The sequence below is a fragment of the Capra hircus genome, chromosome 29, assembly GCF_001704415.2.
Source record: "Capra hircus breed San Clemente chromosome 29, ASM170441v1, whole genome shotgun sequence".
Classification (NCBI taxonomy): Eukaryota; Metazoa; Chordata; class Mammalia; order Artiodactyla; family Bovidae; genus Capra; species Capra hircus.
In genome coordinates, this window is record NC_030836.1 from 40658418 (window position 1) to 40668600 (window position 10183).

The 10183-nt window shown below is 47.7% G+C and overlaps 1 pseudogene; it reads left to right on the forward strand.

Moving 5' to 3' along the window:
- On the forward strand, positions 7007-8111 carry LOC102178705 (annotated as a pseudogene).

A 10183-nucleotide genomic window follows, 5' to 3' on the forward strand; every position in this document is an offset into this window, starting at 1 on the left:
CTGGTGGCTCAGTGGTAAAGAATCCACCTGCAATGCAGGTGACGTGGGTTCAGTCCCTAGGTAGGGAAGATCCCCTGGAGAGGGCATGGCAACCCATGGCAGCATTGTTGCCTGGAGAATCCCATGGACAGAAGGGCCTGGTGGGCTACAGTCCTAGGGTCGAAAAGAGTTGGACACGACTGAAGCACCTGGGCACACATGTATGCAACTGCTTGTATCCTTTCCACTATTGCTGGACCTTTGGTGTGCTTCCAGTTTGGGCTACTGTGAGTGAAGCTGTAAAGCTGCCCTGATCATTCTTGTGTTTTTCTGACGGGCATGTGCGCCCGTGTCTCTTGTGCATTCCATCTAGGAACCGATTTGCTGGCTCGTGATTTGTCTCTTAAGGGAAGGCTTTGTAGGGATTTGTCCTGGCCATGAATGCTGAGGCCCCAGAAGGCACTGTAAGAATATTTGTGACATGGTGAGAAGCACGTGTGCCTGACAAGGTCATTTCTCTCTGGAAAGCGTGACAGTCAGAGAATGACCTTAAGAACCCCCAAGACTGGGGGTTCAGCTTGCCCAATTCCCACAGCCTGGAGCAAGGCCATGCAGCTGTTTCCAAGGTCGGCCTTTCACTGACCTCCCTGGCTGTTTATCTGGTCCTGGCCCCGCAGCTTAATGAGTGACTTAATGTAGGCGAAGAAGTTCACATCATCCGAGCTGCGGACAGGCTCGCTTGGCTCAGGTCAGGGTCTCTTCCGACCTCTAGAAGGACTTTGAGTTTTGGGGACTCAGCCCTGATGAGCAGGAAGCCAAGGGACGAATCAGCAGCCTGGGTGACAGTGGGGCTCCTGAGGCGCTCGGCTCATGGTGCCACCAGAGCCGGCAAATCAGAGCCAGGAGGTGGAGGGGGCAGCAGTCCCGCGGAGTCAGGTGGGGAGATGCCGGCTCAGCGACCGCAGCCCTCGTAGCCCTCGGGCTCTGTCTGGGATGCTACCTTCTTTCTGCTGCGCCGGAAGCCTCGGGAGCACTTTATGCACAGACCCACCATAGCATCCCTGGAATCAGACTGGAAATGCTTCAGAGACCTTTTCTCTTACAGTCATCGGCTTGATGGCTCCCAGGCAACACAGCCTCCCAGCAGAAGCACAACCCCTCTACGCAAACCAAAGCAGCTGGAGAGGGTGGAAATCAATAAGCCCCAGCCCTGCCAGTGGCTTCTTGGTGACACTTCCCCCTGGAACCACAGTTTGCTGCTAAGTACAGTGGGTTAACAGGACCCGCTCTGGTGTACTATCCGGAGTGACTTAGAGAATCACTTAATCTTTGCCCGTCAGAAAGCGTAAACCTGGCTCTGTAAACAAAAAATATTGTATTCGGCCTCAGCAGTTGTGTATGGGAAGAGTGAGGGGATGATCAGTCCAGTGGCGCTGGCTGAGGGCTGCCCAGCCTGGAAAGTCCCTCCCTTTGGGGCCTCATTGTCACCCCCCTTCCCAGGCAGAGAGCAGATGGCTGCAGCACAGCCTAAGCCCAGGAGGCCTGGGGCAGCCCAGAGCCCAGGTGGGATCAGAGAGGTTAGGTATCAGTGCAGGGAAGCATGTCCCCTTTCGGTCACCGATTCCACAAGTGTTTATTATTACCTTTATTTGTAGATGAAAACTCAGACACTTAGAGGTTAAGAAATGTACTCAGGAACGCGGAATGCTGGCACCAGGACCCCACTGCAGTCCCCTTTTCTCCAAGTTCCACCTCTTTTTTTTTTTTTGGCTGCACCACACCACCTATGGGATCTTAGCTCCTCGACCAGAGATTAAACCCAGGCCCCCAGACTCCTGTGCGTTTGAATCGGCATCTCCAGAAGCAAGCTCTTGATTCTCAGTGCAGCCAGTCTGGCAGAGATGCAAGCACAGGTGTTGTCGGTCACCAGCATAGATCAGGAGCAGTGACAGGAGATGAACAGCTAAGCCTTAGATGTAGGGCTACCAAGCACTAGCTGTGTGATCTCACGCTGCTTAGTTCATACTTTTCATCGCTATTTCTCCACATGATCAAATTAGATACAGTAAAACCTCTCATAGAATTTTGATGGGACAATGCTGTGAAGGTGTCTGTTGGCTGGCTGCCCCTGCATGTGGACCCAGGGGCTATAGACCCCCTGCCTGTGCTAATCATAAAGCCTCTGGAGGAGACCTCTGTGTATTGGGGTGGTAGCCCAGGCCTTGAGGCCAGATGCCCAGACAACACTGGCCAAGTCTACCTGGCTTGGGTCCTCTGGGCCATCGGTAATATGTCTGCTCCGCTACCACGGTGGTCCCGCAGGAAAAAGCAGAGGTGTGAGTGCCTGGGCATGGGTACCACACTCCCCCAGGATGTGGGATGCTGACATACTTCCCAGGTGTCCAAGCCTGGAGGATGGCCCAGTGCTCACTGCCCTGAAATGTTGACCAGGAGGATGGCAGAAATCTTGGAGAACTCATAGCTCAGATAAGGACCTAGAGGTTCGAAAAGAAAAGGCTTGCTTGAGGTCACATAGCAAATTAGTGCCTGGGTGTGGTTGCCAGAGACCTCCTCACTGAACTGAAGTCTGACTGAGGGCCAGCACAAGACAGGATTGGGGGAGGGTGAACATTCTTCCCCAGAGGCTCTGTGCCCCGCAGCTGAAGGGAGGTAGGCCCTATATCTGTGGGACCTGGAGCCTCTGACCAAACGAACCCCTGACCTCTCCTCTGATCCCTTTCATGCCACAAAATAGACTTTGGTAACATTCAGACAAGCAAACAGTGGGGACCTGTGGTGCTCTTTCCAGGTTGGCACTTTCTGTGCCAGCTGAGGGCAGGGCCAAAGGCTCAGCTGCAAGGTTCATTGAAGGGATCTAAGATAAGCCTGGGGTACCTCAGGTCAAAGACTGTCTATTTTTCTGGCATCATTTTGCTGCCCTCTGTGTTTCTCTGCTGGACCCCAGTGACCTTTGTTGACCTTTGATGTTGGCAATTTGATCTCTGGTTCCTCTGCCTTTTCTAAATCCAGCTGGAACATCTGGAAGTTCTTGGTTCATGTATTGTTGAAGCCTAGCTTGGAGAATTTTGAGCATTACTTTGCTAGCGTGCAAAATGAGTGCAATTGTGAGGTAGTATGAACATTCTTTGGCATTGCCTTTCTTTGGGATTGGAATGAAAACTGACCTTTTCCAGTCCTGTGGCCATTACTGAGTTTTCCAAGTCTGCTGGCATGTTGAGTGAGTGCAGCGCTTTAACAGCATCATCTTTTAAGATTTGAAATAGCTCAGCTGGAATTCCATCACCTCTGCTAGCTTTGTTCGTAGTGATGCTTCCTAAGGCCCACTTGACTTCGCACACCAGGATGTCTGGCTCTAGGTGAGTGATCACACCATCATGGTTATCTAGGTCATTAAGATCTTTTTAAAATAGTTTTTCTGTGTATTCTTGCCACCTTTTCTTAATATCTTCTGCTTCTGTTAGGTCCATACCATTTCTGTCCTTTATTGTGCCCACCTTTGCATGAAATTTTTCCTTGGTATCTCTAATTTTCTTGAAGGGATCTCTAGTCTTTCCCATTCTATTGTTTTCCTCTATTTCTTTGCATTGATCACTGAGGAAGGCTTTCTTATCTCTCCTTAATATTTTTTGGAACTCTGCATTCAGATGGATATATCTTTCCTTTTATCCTTTGCCTTTCACTTCTCTTCTTTAATAACTTATAATGGAGAAGAATCTGAAAAAGAATATGTGTGTGTGTAACTGAATCACTTTGCTGTACACCAACACAACATTGTAAATCAACTATACTTCAATAAAATGAAAAAAAAAAAGTTAAACATAGAATTCCCATAGGGTTATAGTACAGTGTTAGTTGCTCAGTCATATCCAACTCTTTTTGACCCCGAGGACTGTAGCCCACCAGGCTCCTCTGTCCATGGAATCCTCCAAGCAATAATAGTGGAGTGGGTTGTCATTCCCTTTTCCAAGTGATCTTCCCGACCCAGGGATCAAACCCAGGTCCTGTGCATTGCAGGACGATTCTTTACTGTCTGAGCCACCAGGGAAGCCAAGAATTCCCATATGACCCAATAATTCAGTCCTAGGTATATGCACCTCAAAACTGAAAATAGGTATTCAAACAAATACTTGTCCATGAATGTTCAGAGCAGCAAAAGGTGGAAACAGCTCAAATGTCCGTGAATGGAGGACAGGATGCAGGACAGCCACACGAGGAACTAGTGTTCAGCCATATGAAGGGGTGGAGCACCGACGCACGCTGCCAGACCCATGAACCTCGGTAGCATCGTGCTGAGTAAAAGAAGCCAGACCCAGAAGGGCACATATTGTGCGATTCTGTTTACATGAAATGGCCAGGAAGGAAAATTCACAGAGACGGAAAGCAGGCTGGCGGTAGCCAAGCACTGAGAGGAAGGGGACCAGGGAGCGACTGCTTGATGGGTATGGGGTTTCCTTTTGAGATGATGAAAATCTTTTGGAATTAGATGGAGGTGATGGCTGCACACGATTTTATATACTCTGTTGTTGTTGCTTTGTTGCCAAGTCCTGTCTGACTCTTTAAGACCCCACGGACTGTAACCCTCCAGACTCCTCTGTCCATGGAACTTCCCAGGCAAGAATACTGGAGTGGGTTGCCATTTCCTTCTCCAAGGGATCTTCCCAACACAGGGATTGAAGCCACATCTTGCAGGGTTCCTTCCTTGCAAACTCTTCATCTTGGGGAGTCATCTGAAAATCTAAGACTCTCTGCTCAGCTCACTTCCTGCTGCTCCCATGGAGGGAAAAGTGAGCTCTGACCTCAGAATCGACTAGCACAATGTCCTGGTTCTTGTGGCTCCCCAATGGAATTAGTGAAGACACAGAAGCAGCACACCTGGGGCTTCCCTGGTGGTCCAGGAGTTAAGAATCAGCCTTGCAATGCAAGGGACACGGGTTCGATCCCTGGTCTGGGAAGATCCCACATGCCGAGGAGTAACTAAGCTGTGCCCCACAAATACTGAGCCTTGCTCTAGAGTCCACCAACGGCAACTGCCAAAGCCCGTGCACCTAGAGCCTCTGCTCTGCAACACACTACAATGAGAAGCTCACACACCACAAGGAAGAGTAGCCCCTGCTCGCCCCAGGTAGAGAAAGCCCACATGCAGGAAGAAGACCCCCTACAAGCAAAAAATAAAATAAATAAATACATTTTTAAAAGAAGCAGCGGAGCTAGAAGAAAGCTCAAGCTCTGTTGTACATATTAGGTTTGAGGGTCCTGCTCCGCCCCTTCTCTATTTCCCCAGTGCGCCCAGTGCTCTGTGTGGTGGGCCAGCAAGAGCTAAGGCCCAGGAGGACTGGCAGAGGAGCCAGGCAGGAGGGATAGAAGGTGACTGTCAACAAGCCAGTGTGGAGGGCATTGTGTTCCCAGCCATCTGGATCGGGCTTCACACTGTGCAACTCTCTTCCTCTGATTCCCACCAGATTTTTACAATCACTTGTGGGTCAGCCAGGCCAACAGGCTTCCTCCTCACTTTACAAGATAAACTCCAGAAGGACTTCCCTGGTGGTCTAGTGGGTAAGACTCCACACTCCCAATGCAGGAGGCCTGGTGTCTAACCCTGGTTGGGGAACTAGATCCTGCATTCAGTAAGATCCTTCAAGCCACAACTAAGACCCGGCACAACCTAAATAAATCAATGAATATTATATATATATATAAAAGATAAGCCCCAGAAATTGACTTGCTTCAGGGTCATCCAATGAGGGTTAGGACTCAGGTCGCCAAACTCCCCGACTCCAAGATCTTTCTATTGGTTCTTCTCCAACACCTCCTAGAGACCACTCCAACTCACCCAAAAGGAAAAGACTTCCTCTCTCAAAAAACATTTTCCACTCATGCTAGAGTGGTGGGGAAGGGGCAGGAGGAATGACTATCTTCAGTTGTCGGAGTTTCCTAGATGGACAGGCTGTCCTTGATCTTGGAAAGATTAGATGTCAAAACCCTCTAGACATAGATGCTTCCTGAACTGACCTTTCAGAGCCAACAATCAGGGCTTGGCTGGGCTGCCTCTGGTCCCACCTCACATGCTCCTGCTTCCGAGCTGCCTGCTGATGCTCTCGACAAGGCCAGTGGTGCTTGATTCTGCCGAAGCAGCTATAGAAATCTGAATCGTTTCCTGCGGCTTGAAATGCAAAGCTGCAGGCAGAGCAAGCAAATAGGTATCCCAAGGTCGCTGGTCAGGGAACTGGAAAAGGTCCGTTTTTATTCCAATCCTAAAGAAAAGCAATGCCAAAGAATGTTCAAACTACTGTATAATCGCACTCATCTCACATGCTAGCAAAGTAATGCTCAAAATTCTCTAAGCAAGGCTTCACCAGAATGTGAACTGAGAACTTCCAGATGTTCCAGCTGGATTTAGAAAAGGCAGAGGAACCAGAGATCAAATTGCCAACATCCTCTGGATCATAGAAAAAGCAAGAAAATTCCAGAAAAACATCTACTTCAGGGCTTCCCTTGTGGCTCAGCTCGTAAAAAAAATCTACTTCTGCTTCATTGACTACGCTAAAGCCTTTGTGTGGATCACAGCAAAGTGTGGAAAGTTCTTCAAGAGATGGAAATACCAGACCACCGTACCTGCCTCCTGCGAAACCAGAATGCAGGACAAGAAGCAATAGTTAAAACTGGACATGGAACAATGTACTGGTCCCAAATTGGGAAAGAAGTACATCAAAGCTGTATATCATCACTCTGTTTATTTAACTTCTATGCAGAGTACATCATACAAAATGCCAGGCTGGATGAAGCACAAGCTGGAATCAAGATTGCCAGGAGAAATATCAATAACCTCAGATAGGCAGATGACACCACCCTTATGACAGAAAATGAAGAAGAACTAAAGAGCCTCTTGATGAAGATGAAAGAGAAGAGTGGAAAAGTTGGCTTAAAACTCAACATTCGGGAGTGGGATGGCAGCGGAACCAGCCAGAGTTGGCCCTAGGCTGACAGATTCCACTCTCTGGCCTGAAACATGGCCTGGGGTCCTGGCCCTCTAACCCAGTCTCGCCCCAACACTGTCGCCATGCCCAAGAGAGGGAAGCGACTCAAGTTCCAGGCCTAAGATGCCTGCTCAGGCAGAGTGACCGTGGTGGATTCTGCCAACTCAGATCCAGCCATCGTGAGGTCTGGAAGGGTTAAGAAAGCTGTCGCCAATGCCGTTCAGCAGGAAGCCTCCCAGGTTCCTTCAGTGGAAGCTCTTTCTGGAGCTGGTAAGCCCTGTGACATCATAAATAGCAGTGGTGAGACTGATGCCCAGGAGGGAAATCATCCATGAGAGAACTATCTCCAGAAAAAAGAAGAGCAAGAGGCACAAGAGAAGACTGGATGGGACTGGAGAAGAATATCCCATAGATGTTTGGCTATTGCTGGCCCCCTGTATCTGTCCTGAGAACGCTGTGAATTTTTCCCTGATTTGTAAGAATGCCTGGACTCTCATTTGCACTGCTACCTTTTGGATAAGGTTGTACGTAAGACACTACACACTGGATGCCTCTCTGCCTTTGCACCTGTGACCTGAGTCAGTGGAGAAGCTGCACTGTCTTCAGGCATGTGTGATCCGGTCTCTGGACCACATGTATGAGCCATCTGCTGCGCGAATCTCCAAGAATCCAGCCATTCCAAAAAGCACTTCTAGTATATTAAAGAATTCCAAATGCTTACTTTTCTGGTGCAGAAAGATTGTTGGGAACAGACAGGAACCAATGTGGGAATTCAACTTCAAGTTCAAAAAACAGTCCCCAAGATTAAAGAGCAAGTGCATGGAAGGACTGCAGCCTCCCATTCAGTACCAAGATGTTCATAACAACCCAGACCACGACTGCTGCCTACTGCAGGTCACCACCCTCAATTTCATCTTTATTCCAATTGTCAGGGGAATGCTATTTACCCTGTTTACTATCAGTGTGAGCACGGACATGCAGCATCATTGAGTGAGACTGGTGTTTCAAGATTATCCTGTCCGTGGTGGTCAGAAACTGAGCAGTGAATAGGGTGTGCAAGTCATCCTGGACCCAGTGCACAGAGCTCAACTTTTTGACTGGGGGCATCCTCAGTATCCGTCTTCTCTGAGAGCGTAGATATTACTTCCTGTCACTGAGGGCAGCTTTGAGCTAGGCCAGTCCATTTGTAATCAGATTCCAGTTTGGAAGGGGCAGCTGGATTGTATATCTAGTCAGTAATGCACATGCTGTTTAGGTTTCTGGGGTTCCTGCTAGAAGAAGAAGGATTGAATCAGGAGGAAAAACAACTAATATTTATAATTATATTTTAATTTTTGCATTTGAAAGGAGAAACCTGGCCCTATTTTCTGTGTTAAACCCCCTTTGGTGCTACTGAGTTTGCTGTTCTTTGTTCTTTTATCCCAGGCAAAGTGAATGATCTGGCTTTAGGGGAAAATTAAACCCTTAAATCTCCAAACAAGGAAATTTTAACATATGGATCAGAGTAACCTTAGAGGCCTAAAGCTGTTGCTACTATTGCTTTCAGTTTAGCTGCCCCTCAAATTCAAGTGAATATTTCCTTGTTTCCCTTTACCCTTATCTAGAAATAAAGCAGGTGACTGGGTTTTCAGAACCTTAAAAAAAAAAAAATTCAAAAAACTAAGATCATGGCATCCGGTCCCATCACTTTATGGCAAATAGATGGGGAAACAATGGAAAGACTGAGACTTTATTTTCTTGGGCTCCAAAATCACTGCAGATGGTGACTGCAGCCATGAAATTAAGAGACGCTTGCTCCTTGGAAGAAAAACTATGACCAACTTAAACAGGGTATTAAAAAACAGAGACATTACTTTGCTGACAATAGTTCATCTAGTCAAAGCTATGGTTTTTCCAGTAGTCATGTATGGATATGAGAGTTGGACCATAAAGAAAGCTGAGCACAGAAGAACTGATGCTTTTGAACTGTGGTGTTGGAGAAGACTCTTGAGAGTCCCTTGGACTGTAAGGAGATCAATCCTAAACTAGTTAAACCAGTCAACCCTAAAGGAAATCAGTCCTGAATATTCATTGGAAGGACTGATGCTGAAGCTGAAACTCGAATACTTTGGCCACCTGATGCGAAGAACTGACTCAATGAAAAAGACCCTGATACTGGGAAAGATTGAAGGCAGGAGGAGAAGGGGATTACAGAGAATGAGATGGTTGGATGGCATCACTGACTCAACGGACATGAGTTTGAGCAAGCTCTGGGAGTTAGTGATGGACAGGGAGGCCTGGCGTGCTGCAGTCCATGGGGTCGCAAAGAGTTGGACACGACTGAGCGACTGAACTGACTGACTGATAAGATATTGAGCATAGCTCCCCGTACTATATAGTAAGTCCTTGTTGCTTATCTATTATGCTCAAGTTTTTGAAAAATCAATTTACTTTTGATGTCTTCCTTGCCCATAAATGTCTAGACCTACACTGCCCAATACAGTAGCCCCCAGCACCATCAGTTACTTAAATTTAGACTCAGTTCAATTCAGTCGTTCAGTCGTGTCCGACTCTTTGCAACCCCATGAATCGCAGCACGCCAAGCCTCCCTGTCCATCACCAGCTCCCGGAGTTTACTCAAACTCATGTCCATTGAGTCGGTGATGCCATCCAGCCATCTCATCCTCTGTCGCCCCCTTCTCCTCCTGCCCTCAATCCCTCCCGGCATCAGGGTTTTTTTCTAATGAGTCAACTCTTCATGTGAGGTGGCCAAAGTACTGGAGTTTCAGCTTTAACATCAGTCCTTCCAAAGAACACCCAGGACTGATCTCCTTTAGAATGGACTGGTTGGATCTCCTTGCAGTCCAAGGCACTCTCAAGAGTCTTCTCCAACACCACAGTTCAAAAGCATCAGTTCTTCAGTGCTCAGCTTTCTTCACAGTCCAACTCTCACATCCATACATGACCACAGGAAAAACCATAGCCTTGACTAGACGGACCTTTTTAAAGTAATGTCTCTGCTTTTGAATATGCTGTCTAGGTTGGTCATAACTTTCCTTCCAAGGAGTAAGCATCTTTTAATTTCATGGCTGCAATCACCATCTGCAGTGATTTTGGAGCCCAAAAAAATAAAGTCTGACACTGTTTCCACTGTTTCCCCATCTATTTCCCATGAAGTGATGGGACCAGATGCTATGATCTTCGTTTTCTGAAAGTTGAGCTTTAAGCCA